The sequence below is a fragment of the Arvicola amphibius genome, chromosome 9 (genome assembly GCF_903992535.2).
Source record: "Arvicola amphibius chromosome 9, mArvAmp1.2, whole genome shotgun sequence".
In the NCBI taxonomy this organism is placed as follows: Eukaryota; Metazoa; Chordata; class Mammalia; order Rodentia; family Cricetidae; genus Arvicola; species Arvicola amphibius.
In genome coordinates, this window is record NC_052055.2 from 59055051 (window position 1) to 59069405 (window position 14355).

Genomic DNA, 14355 nt, shown 5'->3' on the forward strand with positions numbered 1-14355 from the left:
CTGGGAGGTCGAGGCCAGCCTGGTCTACAAACCAAGTTCCATAACAGCCAGAGCCACACTGAGAGGATCCCTGTCTGGAAAAAGAAAGAAAAGATGAGACGAAAGAGTTTTCCTCTAGCCCAGGCTTGTGACTGATAATCAGATAAAGACGGTCCTTGTCAACAAAATGTCCCCCTGTTTTTCCAAAAGGACAGGTATTTGGGGTGGGTCTCTGGAGTGCTGGGCAGAATATCCCAGCACTAGGTAGTTTTGTTCCAGAACATGTTCCTTGAAGTCTTTGGCCAGCAGAACTGATCCTTTGCTTCCAAATGATTATTGCCCCCACCTCTGCTGTGCCTGATAACACCCCAGCTTTAGTACTGCAATCGCCCTGCCCCCTGCTAGCAAATAAAAAAGTCCCACGGAAGGCCAGTTTCAGGCACACAGAAGGACAGAAGATAGTGGAGGGACCTGGTGTGCTATGTCCCACCAAGGAAAGTTCCTCTCTTCCTCCAAGAACAGGTTCTTTTTAGACTTTCACATTTTCTGTTCTTGAATCCTTTTCAGCTGCCCTGTTCCATAATTAGCATCACAAAATGGCCTCTAACTCTTTCCTCTGGCCCTCTGCAGGCCTGACTTTGAACTGCCAGGAAGATCCTAAGATAACCACTTTGGAGGAGGCTTTCTGCTAGAGCACAGGCAGACAGACATACATCGGTGCCCTTCCTTTGGACACCATCCAATGTGCCTGTCAGTCCTCTGGACGGGAGTCCACATGACTTGGTCTGGACTCGGACAGTAACTGGCTGAGTGAAAAAGCAAGAACACCAAGGGACTTGGAAGGGGTGGGCAGGAGGCAGTGAGATCAGGGGAATGTGGTCCAAGCTTTCCATGTGCGTGTAGGTAAATGTCACTGTGAGAATACTCATGTTGTAGAGTCAATGGAAACGTTTTTAAATGGTGAACGAAGGAATGAACCCAGAGAAAATATTAAAACTAAAGATTAAAACAGAGTAAACACCTAATTAATGCAGATAATAAAAATTGCCCCAAATTATACCCCAGACCGAGGAAGAAAGAAAGGAAGAGAGGATTATTTTAAATCCTGGAAACCCAAACCTCTGAACCCCAAATCTGTGACCTCAGAAGGAAACTCACAGTGTTCAGATTCAACAGTTCATGAATATCCACCAAGTGGAACCAGCTCACTTCTGTCTAAATCACCAAGTTTCAACTGACGATCAGCCTCTGTACTGGAAGGAGAGGAGGCAGCCTCAGCCAGAGTTGTTAGGCAACAGGGTTCTGTCATTGTGAGGTCAGAGCAAGAAATGGACCAATCATGGCTTGGCTCAGATACTGGTTTTTTTCACATTCTGTCCCTAAGTACAGAAAGGCTGCCCTGGTCAGTTGGGATATAGGGAACTGATGGTTACACCAAAGTAGTATTCACTGTGTCCCCCTTTTTTGTTCATCGTGTCTGTTATTTTCATTCTTTCTTTCTTTTTGTCCTGACAACCAGCTCCCAGTTAAATTACACACAGTAGCTTCTTCTTCCTTACAATGCCTAACCTTAGCTGTGCTTGTTCCTTGCCAGCTTTTTTTTTTTTGGTTTTTTGAGACAGGGTTTCCCTGTATTTTCTAGAGCCTGTCCTGGAACTAGCTCTTGTAGACCACTCTGGCCTCGAACTCAGAGATCCGCCTGCCTCTGCCTACCGAGTGCTGGGATTAAAGGCGTGCGCCACCACCGCCCGGCCCTTGCCATCTTTTCTTATCTTTGAATTATCCTTTCCTCCTTTGCCTCTGGCTCTGGGCTTTTTCCTTTTTTTAAACTCTGTGTATCTAACTTTGATTATTACTCAGTGGCTGGGTAACTGGATAGCTTCCCCTAGCATCCTCCTCTATTTGTTTTCTTGCTCTTTCTCTGTTCCTTCCTCTAGGATTTCTCCTTCCATTTATACTCTCTGTGTGACTGACCAACCTATCCTTTCTCCTGCCTTACATTTGGCCATTAAAATCTTCATTAGCCCACCAGGTGTTTTAGACAGGCAAAGCATCCCAGCTTCACAGAGTTCAACAAGTGCAACCTAAACAGTAGTCACACACCTTAAAATAATATTCTACAACACCCCATGACCTACCTTTTCCTTCTGGGTTTATTTACCAGGTTTTCCACAACTTTGAAACATGGCCACTTGCTAGGGATCAGTGTCCAAACACAGGATCCTTCCTTGGGTATTACACATCCAAACCCTAATAGAAACCCTTTCCACTTTAATAATCATAGTAGGTGGAATCATTTGAATTATAACAGGCTCTGGATGTTGTCCTTCACTGGGTAGGGACACTGTATACTTGCTTTCTCTTACTGTGAAGGAACATCATGACCCAAAACGACTTGAGATAGGAAGGTTTACTTCCCTTTCCCTTTCCTATCAGAAGCTACCATGAGTGGAAGTCAGGGCAGGAAGTCAAGACAAGAACCTCGAGGCAGGAACCAAAGCAGATACCATGGAATAAAGCCACTTACTGACTTGCTCTCCTTGACTCTCTAAGCCAGCTTATTTTAGATATACAGCCTTGACCTCCAGCCCAGGGACATCCATCACTAATTGATATTCCCCATAGACTTACCTATTAGATAGTTAAGTTCCTTCTCCCTCAGAGTACTCCAGCTGGTGTCAAGTTGACAAAATCCAAGTGGCACACACTGACACCATCTATTAGTGGATGGGAGCATGATCCACTTCTCACAGACCCTAACATGCTGTCATGACTTTTGGCTCATGGAGCCCATCACATCCATCCTCAAAGCAGTTCTTTTTTAGTAGACTCAGATTGATCAGAATAACATGGTAGCCTCTCACTGACTCTGGGATGTGGTGGCAATGCTCTGCTTCCAGGGACACTCCAGGGCAAGTGACTAAGTTCCACCGGGCTGAGAGGAATAGACTTTGTCACATTTTCTCCATAAACTCTTCAGCCAATTTCCCACCAGACAGAAAACTAGGACCCCAGCGGGCAGTGGGTTGATATGTTCAAAGTGATGAGAGGAAAAAAATCCATCAGTGGTCCTGGAATCCGCACCCCTGAAGGAGGAGGCACATGTGGTTTCTTCCACCTGATGTTCTGGGACAACATTTTAGAGAAAGTAGAGGGGAAAATCCTATCACAATAAACTAAATAACAACCAAAATAGTTGAGAATGCAAATGAAAATTCAGAGCAGACGTCAGAGCTAGGGCAACTCCCAAGTAGCTTTTCTGAGTGTGGTTACACTCCTTTAGCTCTCATGGCCCCTTTGACGATTTTAGTTCTGTTTTGTGTCTCTGTCCATGTGGATTCTAAACCCTGGTACAGTTGGTGCTGTCCTAGTTCCAGGACTTTACGATCTTGTGCCTCAGAAATACCAGCCATTGCCACCTGCACTGAGCTATCTCCTACTGCTAAGGCTCTCATTGTTGTCACCCTCTGACCTGCAGTCCCTCACAGCCACACCCCACCTTCTGCAAATGTCTCCACTGCCTGTTTGTCCTGCCAGTCGAACCCAAGACCAAGCCACAAGATCAGCTGTCCACTGCCAGCTCTACTTTTTTTCAATTATTTATCGTTTTAGTGAGCTGTATATTCTTCTCCCCTCCGTTCCCATCTCACCCCTCCCCTCTACCCTCTCCCATGACCCCCATGCTCCCAATGTACTCAGGAGATTTGTCTTTTTCTACTTGCCATGTACATTAGATCCACGTGTGGCATTCTTAGGGTCCTCTTTGTTGTCTAAGTTCTCTGGTTGTGAATGATTGGCTCGGTTTTCTTTGCTTTATGTCCACTCATGAGGGAATGCATATGGTATTTGTCTTTCTGGGTCTTGGTTACCTCATTCAATATGATGCTTTCTACATTCATCCATTTGCCTGCAAATTTCAAGATGCCATTTTTTTTTCTGCTGTGTACTATTCCATTGTATAAATTTTTCACATTTTCCTTATCCATTTTTCAGTCGAGGTTCATTTAGATTGTTTCCAGGTTCTGGCTATGATGAACAATATTGCTATGAACATAGTTGAGCACATGCGCCTGTGGTATGATTAATCATCCTTTGGATATATATATATATATATATATATATATATATATATATCTCCAAAAGTGGTATTGCTGAGGAAGGTTGCTTCCTAACTTTCAGAGAAATCACCATACTGATGCCCAAAGTGGCTGTATTAACTTGCACTCCCACCAGCAATGCAGAGTGTACCATTTACCCTCTCCAGAATACGCTGTCATGAGTGTTTTGATCTTGGCCATTCTGAAAGGTGTAAGATATGACATCAGAGATATTTTCATTTGCATTTGTCTGAAGGCTAAGGATGTTGAGCATTTCCTTAAGTGTCTTTCAGCCATTTAGATTCATCTGTTGAGAGTTCTCTGTTTAGGTCCGTACCTCATTTTTTACTGGAAAATTTGTTCTTTGGATGACCAATTTCTTGAGTTCTCTGTATATTTCTTATTGGCACAGGTCGGGGTCCCCATGCTCCCCAAACCTTCTTATCAGAGCCTCCCACAGGGTAGGCAGGGAGTACTTAACAAAGAGCTTTTCAGTGCTGTGCACAAGGATGAACTCAATTGGCTCAGGCCAGTTCCAGATGTGAGTCACAGGAAATAGCCCTGAATATCTGGATGCCTGATTTTCTTCTCTCTATCAGAAAGATCTTTTGATTCACAAAGAATATGTGGTTAGAAAGGGCTGCTATGTCACTCTTTTCTCAGATTGGGGCATTAAGATTTGGGGGTAGGTGCTGTTTGTTTTTAAAATAGAGTGTCATTCCTTCTAGACTGGCCTCCAACTTTCTGTTTTGGAAGATGGCCTTGACTCCCTGATCCTCTTGTGTCTGCCCCCCAATGCTGGGATTTGTGGCATACTCTGCCTGGTTTTATTCTATGCTAAAGGAGCCAGGGCCAGAGCCAGTGTGTATGCTAGGCACACTGAGCATTAGTCCTGTTGTTCACTTTCTGTGTTTTACAGAGAGAGCCACCAAAGCCTAGACTACTGTTCCTCATGGAGGCCAGGCTGGCCTTGAACTCATGGCTAGTCTCTAGTCTAAGCCTTCAGAGTCCTGGGATTATAGGCATACACCTTCACCCTAGCTCTAGCATCTAGTTTTAAGACAAATCCACAACCCCCCTAGAACTGTCTAAATGCGAGGGATAGGAGATTGCCCCATGGGGTGAGGTGACTAAACCTTCAAGCAGTGGGGGTGGGGCTCCGTCTTCCTAGTTTCATCAGCCTGAGGTCGGGACATGGGCTGGTTAGAGCTGGTGACTTCCATGTGGTCGCACGGAGGTGCATAGGGAGTTAGACGTGGCCGACGTGAGGGCTTCTGGTCAGAACACACCTTCAACGCTGCCTGGATACACAGCGTAGAGTCTGAGGACTCTGAAATGACATGGGACTGGGACAGCCTCCTGTCCCTCCCTCCCAACCGGAACACAGCTCACTAGCTTCAGAAGAAGAGTGGCGTCCAGCTACACCCCTTGTGTGTGCAACTTCAAAAGACTCTCAGTCGGAAAAATGGGTCATCTAGAAAGGCTAGAAAGAAAAAGAGAGAAAGAAAGCAAAAGAAAAATCAGGGTCAATGGGTAAGATCTGCAGTTCCATCAGGAGGTATTTCTCAGCTACAGAGAGTCTGAGGCTAGCCTGCCTGAGCTCCAGGTGTGACTCAGTTGCGGTAGCTCTTGCCCACCATGCAGAAACCTGGGTTTGGTTTCTACAACCAAACAAACAAGGCTTGGCGTGGAATTCCTGTCATCCCTACATTTGTACATAGAGGCACAAGGATTAAGAGATCAAGGATGTCCACCCCTACATAGATGATTTAAAAAGTAAATCTTCCAAAACCCGCTAAGACAAGTTACATACCTTGTATAGACCGCCTACACTCAGTTGGCTGGGGGCAGGAAGATCGACAGTCCTTGGCAGCCGGGACTACATACAGTAAACCGGAGTCAAAACAAGAGGAGAGAAAAAGATAGGATTCTTCATTAGAAGGAACCAGTAGATATGCCCCTGTGGGGTTTGAGAGTCATATGCTTTCGCAAAGAAAAAACAAGACCGTGAGTACAAGGTACAGAGAGTGAAGAGGAACAGACAAGGACAGGGTTGAAGAACTCTACAAAAGGCAGGTATGTGTTTGTGTATGATATATGCATGACCATAAGTTTGTGTGTGTATGTGTGTGTGTGTGTGTGTGTGTGTGTGTGTGACTGTCTATCTGTGTGTCCTCACCCTCTGAGCACACATGTAGACCAGGAATATTCATCAAATGCTTTTATTCCTTAAATCTTTTTGCTTGGTGTCTGAGACAGGGTTTCTCTGTGTTTATCTGGCTGTCATGGAACTGGCTCTGAGATCTGCCTGCGTCTATCTCCCCATCCCGAGGCAAAGGGGGTGCTCCACCACCACCGGACTTACACCTTAATTTTTGAGACAGGGTGTCTTGCTGATGTCAGGCCAGCAAGCTCCCACACCTGCTCCCTTCCCCACCAGGTGAAGATGACACAAGGATGCTGGCACGTGCTGTTGTCACACAGTCCTGTCCACTCATCTCGCCAGCCCTGCTCTCCAGATCTGATAGTTAGAATATTTAGAATCTCCATATTCTTTTGGAGACAGGTTCCACTCAGCCTGGAATTCAGTCATGCCTACCCTGGTCTGGAGGTTTTCCTACTTGACAGGGCAGAGTGGCTCAAAGCAGGAAGGAATTCCTACAGTGGGCAGTTAGAGACGAGAAGATGAGGATCCTGCTCAAGGTCATCTTTGGCTACAGAGGGTCCTGCCTGGGCTCTATGAGCCCTTGACTAAACCACCATGCTGACAGTGCTTCAGTGCAGCTAAGGAGGAGCTGAGGCAGCAGCATCTTCAGGCCTATAAAGCCAGCCTGGACTACACACTACATTTCAGTCCAGCCCGAGATACAGGGCAAGACTCTGTGTGAATTCTCAAGACAAACAGTTCATAGCATACTGTTCCCACAAACCAAAGTAGACACAACCAAATGTCAGAAAACAAGATGGAAGTGTGCACCTAACACTTAATACACCTGTCCGGGAATGAGAGCCAATTCTCATCTATGGTTGCAGCTAGAATGTGTTCCCTTAGCATACCTCTGTGGGTCTGTAATTTTTAGGGTAGGTCACTCAAGGTGTTATGTCTGCTTGTTTGTTTGTATGTTTGTTTGAATTTGCCATGTCTATTACAATCAATTGGAATTTTTATAGTATATTTGCATTATTGTGGCTGCTTATGGCCATCCTCAGCGCTTGGTGATTCCCTGGGGGTTAACATATGACAGAGCAGCTGGCCTGCCTGAGAGTTGTTCATGTTCAAGAAAAACACACAAACACAGAGACAGAGACAGAGACAGAGACAGAGAGAGACACAGAAAAGAGAGAGACTCACCAGTGGTTGCGTGTTCGAGTGGGTAGAGGGCAGGGGAACATCACATCAGTCAGAGGGGATCACAGTGTCAGGCCGGATCAGCCTCCCAGGCTGGCCAGAGTCTCCTGAGAAGTTCTCCTCACTTTTAGTCATTCAGCCTGGTACAGTGGCTGAAGCCAGGAAAGGATCCCGTGACGATGGGCTGGGAAGCATGGGGTTCTGAGGTGCTCTTCCCACCCCAGATTGGATTAAGATACTCCTTTATTCTCAGAATGGGTTGCTCAGAGAGAGAGAGCAGATTAAGAACCAGGAATGTGTTCTCCCAGTGGGGGAACACTTAGGGACCCGTTTTTTTTTTTTTTTTTTTTTAACAGACAGCCTTTAATGAGAAGATCTTCTCCCCTGTTTTTAGTCTCGCAGACTCTTTGACGTCCTACATGAACCCTTCCTCAAAATGCCCTGGTGACCCGCTGCCACTGAGGCTCCAGTGTTGTAATACAGCCTTTTCCAGGCCCAGGCTCCTGCTGGATGTGCTGACATGTTTGCCTGAGGGGACTACCAGCAGCTGGTTTCTGACAGCATTCCTGGGCCACCTCAGCTCTGATCGTTCCTCACTTTCCCCAGAATGTGAGTAGGCCTCCTCTGCTTTTACTCCTGTCCTGTGGGAGACATCTCTCAGTGGGGAACAGTGTCTTACACCCCACTTTCCTGATTCCTCCTCCTCCTCTTCTTTCTCCTCCTCTTCTTTATCATCCTCCTCCTCCTCCTTCCTCCTCCTCCTCCTCTTCCTCCTCCTCTTTCTCCTCTTTGTCTTCGTCCAGCTCCTGGCTGTGTCTTGAGAGAGATCCTCTGTGTGTGAGGCTAGCTTGTACTTCCTATCTCATGCTAGCCACAAAGCCTACCATTTTCCTGCCTCAGTCTCCTGAGTGCTGAGATTAAACCTCATCCCCATCATTAACGGCTAAGTAATGTTAAAGGCAGGCAGGTGAGGGATGAGGCTCAGACATGGAGTTTGTGCCCAGTATGAATAAGCCCTGTATTTGATCACCAGCATTGCATGAAATTGGGCTCAGTAGCTGCATTTGGGAGGTAGAATCAGAAAGATCCGAGTTTAAATATTGCATAGGATGTTAAGATTCTCCAAAGCAAAGCCAGGCGGCTGTGGCTGCGCTTGCCTTTTTTTTTTCCTTTAATTTTCCTTTAATCCTAGCACTCGGGAGGCATGTGATTTGAGGGGCAGCCTGGTGTAAAAGAGCTAGTTCCAGGACATCAGGACAGACAACAAAGCTGCAGAGAAACCCTGTCTTGAAAAAGAAAAGAAACAAAGAAACAAAGATTCTCCAAAACAAAAGAATATGTGACACCACTTGTAGTTCCAGAACTCAAGAAACTGAGGCTAGAGGATGCTGGGACTTAAGAAACCAGCCTGGGGTAGACAGAATGAGCCTGATTCTCCGGATTGTCAGAAAGGCTGCCTACAGTTCTAGGTTCACAGTGTGAGGTGGGTTCAGTTTCTAGGGTGTGTGTGGGGGGATACTCCCAGCGGTTGGAGTGGGAGTGACCACTCACCACTGTGGGGCAAAGTCTGCAGGAGCTCAGATAAGCCACACTTCTGTATCTGGAAAAATCAGCACCTGCAAGGAGAAATGAGGGGGATCTGAGTCTGGAGACATCGCCATAAAATTGGTGGGGGGGCAGGAGAACCGAGTGGCACTGGAGTCCGGGGTACCCGCCATCCCAATGACCTGCGCTGAATGCTCAGGACACATTCTTCAATATAGAAGATACCCAGGATCGTTCTAATTAGGAAGACAGCTGGAGAGATGGACCACCACACCAGTCCCACAGTCTTCTCTGGATCTCATGCTGTCTACAGGTTGACACGGTCTAGGCAGAAAGAACACGAGATGAGATTTTATCAATGCGACTGTGGCTTGGACGAGAAAAACAGAAGCCTTCTTAAAGAATTTCACTGCCCAAGCCCAGCGGTGGTGGCACACGCCTTTAATCTGAGCACTCGGGAGGCAGAGGTAGGAGGATCTCTGAGTTCGAGGCCAGCCTGGTCTACAAGAGCTAGTTCCAGGACAGGCTCTAGAAACTACAGGGAAACCCTGTCTCGAAAAGCCAAAAAAAAAGAAAGAAAAAGAAAAAAAGAAAAAGAAAAAAGAATGTCACTGCCCAGTGCAGACTCAGGCAGACTCAGGCAGGCTGGAGGCAGGAGGCACAGCAGGTTGCTGACCCCTCATTAAGTTTTTGGGTTTCACTCTAATCTGACACCTACCAGTCCCTCAGGGTGTGGCACATGGTGGTAAGTGCAGGAGCCAGTTGTCATTATGGGAATGGTGGCCTTGAAGGAGCAAGCAGACTGAGATAGGAGGTGAGTAGCTGGAAGGCAGAATTGGTGGAGGGGGGGACTCTGCTGCCCTGGAGTCATTCACTCCCCAGCTCAGATTTTCCCAAGCTTTGGGTCTGAGGACTCAAGCAATGGAACTTGCTGGGATGACTTGTGGGGATTCCTGCTAAAGGTTCTTGCAGGAGCCTGGCCTCTAGAGGAGTCGGTCCTACAGGGCTGCTTACAGGACATATTCTCAACCTGGCAAGCCAGCTTAGGGCAGGCTGACTAGGAATACACTCCTTGGGGGAGAGAAGAGTCTCCCATGACCCCCATGCTCCTAATGTACTCAGGAGATTTGTCTTTTTCTACTTGCCATGTACATTAGATCCACGTGTGGCACTCTTAGGGTCCTCTTTGTTGTCTAAGTTCTCTGGTTGTGAATGATTGGCTCGGTTTTCTTTGCTTTATGTCCACTCATGAGGGAATGCATATGGTATTTGTCTTTCTGGGTCTTGGTTACCTCATTCAATATGATGCTTTCTACATTCATCCATTTGCCTGCAAATTTCAAGATGCCATTATTTTTTTCTGCTGTGTAGTATTCCATTGTGTAAATGTACCGTATTTTCCTCTTCCATTTTTTATTCGAGGGTTATTTAGGTTGTTTCCAAGTTCTGGCCATGACGAACAATATTGCTATGAACATAGTTGAGCACATGCACTTGTGGTATGATAAATCATCCTTTGGATATATACATATATCCAAAAGTGGTATTGCTGAGGTAGTTTGTTTCCTAATTTTCTGAGAAATCACCATACTGATGCCCAAAGTGGCTGTACCAGCTTGCACTCCCACCAGCAATGCAGGAGTGTACCATTTACCCGACCATTTATCCTCTCCAGAATACACTGTCATGAGTGTTTTGATCTTGGCCATTCTGAAAGGTGTAAGATATGAGATCAGAGATATTTTCATTTGCATTTGTCTGAAGGCTAAGGATGTTGAGCATTTCCTTAAGTGTCTTTCAGCCATTTTAGATTCATCTGTTGAGAGTTTACTGGAATATTTGTTCTTTTGATGACCAATTTCTTGAGTTCTCTGTATACTTTGGAGAACAGCCCTTTGTCTGATAGGGGGGTTGGTGATGATCTCTTCCAAGTCTGTATCTTGCCATTTTGTCTTGTTGACCATGCATGTTCTCTGCTTTACAGAAGCTTCTCAGTTTCAGGAGGTCCCATATATTAAGTGTTGCTCTCAGTGTTTGTGCTACTTGGGTTCTATTTAGGAAGTGGTCTCCTGTGTCAATGTGTTCAAGTGTATTTCCCACTTTGTCTTCTATGAGATTCAGTGTGGTTCATTTTATGTTGTGGTCTTTGATCTTTCTGGATTTGAGCTTTGTGCATGGGATAGATATGGATCTATTTTCATTCCTCAACATATTGATATTCAGTTATGCCAGCACCACTTGTTGAATATGCTTTCTTTTATCCATTTTATATTTTTACTTCTTTGTCAAAAATCAGGTGTTTGTAGATGTGTGGATTGACATCCAGGTCTTTGATTCAGTTCCATTAGTCCTCCTGTCTGTCCCCATGCCAATACCAGGCTGTTTGCAGTATTGTAGCTCTGTAGGAGAGTTTGAAGTCAGGGATTGTGAGGCCTTCACGAGTTCCTTTATTGAACAGGATTCTTTTGGTTATCCTGGATTTTTTGCTTTTCCATATGAGGTTGAATATTGTTCTTTCAAGATCTGTGAAGAAGTTTGCTGGGATTTTGATAGACATTGCTTTGAATCTGTAGATTGTTATTGGTAAGATTGTCATTTTTAACAATGTTAATTCTGCCTACCCAAGAGCATGGGACATCTCTCCACCTTCTAGTGTCTTCTTCAATTTCTTTCTTCAAAGATTTAAAGTTCTTGACTCACTGGCCTCCGCTCAACCCGGAGGCAGTGGCAAAAGATGAAACTTTGTGGACTGCCTACGGATGAGCACCTGAACAAGAGCTGCTGTCCTTGGATCCGGAAGAGATCCGGAAACGCCTGGAACAGACTGAGTGCCAGTTCCCTAACTGCCACCAAGATACTGATCTGGGTCTCCTGGGAGATGTGACTAACCAGGAGGTACACGAACTTCTGAGCGACTGCAAACTCAAGTACTGTTGGTGGACAAATACAAATACAGCTTTTGTGACCCTGCTGAATGGGGAGCAGGCTGAAGCTGTCATCAAGGCCTTCCACCAGAGCCGCCTTCGAGAGTGGGAGCTGTCAGTTCAGCTGTAGCCTACCGATGCTCTGTTGTGTGTGGCCAAGCTACCACCCAGCCTGACCCAGGCACAGTGTGAGGAGCTGGTGCGGCCCTTTGGCAACCTGGAGCGCTGCTTCCTAGGGTACAGCGAGCACACTGGCCACTCTAAGGGCTATGGCTTTGCAGAGTACATGAAGAAAGACTCGGCTGCCAGGGCCAAGTCTAATTTGCTGGGCAAGCCACTGGGGCCACCTCACACTGTATGTGCATCAGATGCTGGGCAGCTGCCCCCAGCCTTGTTGCACTCCCGTGCCTCTGTGTGGACCACTTGCCACCTGGATGTGGATGCCCTCGCCAGGCCGTCAGCGGTCTATACCCCCAACTTCTGTCAGCTGCCATGTGGCCAGGGTGGGCAGCTGAAGGGCTTTGCAGTACTGGGGTATGAGACAGCAGAGATGGCAGAGGCTGCACAACAGCAGGCTGATGGCCTGGCCCTGGGTGGCAGTCACCTTCATGTGTCCTTCTGTGCTCCAGGTCCTCCTGGCCACAGCACGATGGCAGCACTCATTGCTGCCCAGGCCACGGCTCTCAATCGACGCGAGGGACTCCTGCCTGAGCCAAACATCCTGCAGCTGTTGGACAATCTGGACCCATCTGCCTCCCTCCAGCTGCTGCTCAGTCCTCTGCTGTGTGAGGTGCCAGTGTCCAGCAGGGCCTTTTGGGTGCGCCCCCTGTCATGGCATGGCTCAGCAGACCTGCCCTGTCCACTGCACTGCTCCAGTTAGCCCTGCACACCCAGAGCCAAAAGAAGCCTGGGATCCTGGGAGACTCACCTCTGGGTACCCTGAGGCTGGGGCCCAACCTGTCAATTCCCTCCTTCTGGAGCTGTCTGCAGGTGGTGGGGCTGGCTCCAGAACTGCCACCCGCTGAGGGAAGCCCCAGCCCTTACTACTACCACTGCTGGGCCCTTCTGGGGTGACCAGGAGCCCATGAGTCTGCATCCCCCAGCATCCCAGCTCATTCCACCCGCATCCCCTGTGAGGCTCTGAGGCTCTAGTCTTAGTTAGAGACCTCAGGAAGGACAGTGTGCCCCCTGCCAACGACCCCTGGGGTGTCACTGTTGGGGCAGCTCCCAAAGGATTACCGCACCTCCCTGAGCCCCTACCGGAATCCACATAGCCTGCTTTCATCCAGCAAACTGGCAGGCAAGGAGACCCGGGGCTGGTGAGCATTGTTTAATTTCCATGTGTTTGTGGGCTTTCTGGAATCAGCATTGCTGTTGAATTCTAATTTTAAGCCATGGAGATCCGATAAGATACATGGGTGTGTCAAAATTTTTGTATCTGTTGAGGTTTGCTTTGTTACCTACTATGTGCTCAATTTTTGAGAAGATTCCATGAGGTGCTGAGAAGGTGTTTTCTTTTCTGTTTGGATGGAATGTTCTATAGATGTCTGTCAAGTCCATTTGAATTATCACATCTGTTAGAGCCACCCGCAGCTCTAAATCTGCTCTTGAAGGTGACCTCTGACTCTTGTCAGTGCTTTGACCCAGCTTATCTGTCAGGGGTGACTTGGACTGCCTTTTGGGATGGATGGCTGGGAACAAGCCTGCTTTGGTCTCAAGGTAGAGTAGCCTCACAGCAAAACCTGCCTTCAGTCAGGACCAGAAGGGTTTAATCTTAACAAGCCCTGGCTGGAATCTTCTAGTGTGGTTACAGCAGTGTAGAGAATTAGACCCTCAGGAAATACTGGTCTTTATTGTGATGGTCAATGGGAGGCTCCCTTAAGGGACTGAAAGAGATGAGGGATCTCGTCTCATTTGGGGTCTTTCCTAGTTTGGATTCCACTGCTGTGATAAACGCCATGACTGATACTAACTTGTGGAGGCTGGGGTTGTTTTCTACTACACTTCACCATCCATCAATGAGCAAAGCCGAGGTTCAAACCTGGAGGCAGGAACTGAAGCAGAGACCATGGATGAAGGCTGCTTACTGGCTTTGTCTCTTTCCCTTCCACTTCCACATTCTTGGCAACTATGCAGCTTCCTTGCCTGTTGCCACCAGCAGCCCAAATCCCCACCTAAGCTGTCAGCTTTTGAACATACTTGGGCACAAACCCAGCTTGTGGTGAACACATCATCGCCCCTCACCTACAACCTATAAAGTCTCCCTGCTTTAGCTCGGAGGTGCAACTTCTCAGGCCTCAATCTCTGGGACCAGAGAACACTCGCCTGGGAGTTACTTTGCTCAAATAAACCTATTGTCCTATTTTTCATTTCGACTTCATCTGCATCAGCAGAGAAATTTATTATCAGGAGGCAGGAAACCCGTGAGATAGGAATGCAAATTCCTGCTTCTTCCGGCCAT

At 47.1% G+C, this 14355-nt stretch overlaps 1 pseudogene; it reads left to right on the top strand.

Moving 5' to 3' along the window:
• The first annotated feature begins 7844 nt into the window (after positions 1–7844).
• On the top strand, positions 7845–13217 carry LOC119822679 (annotated as a pseudogene).
• The last annotated feature ends 1138 nt before the right edge of the window (positions 13218–14355 follow it).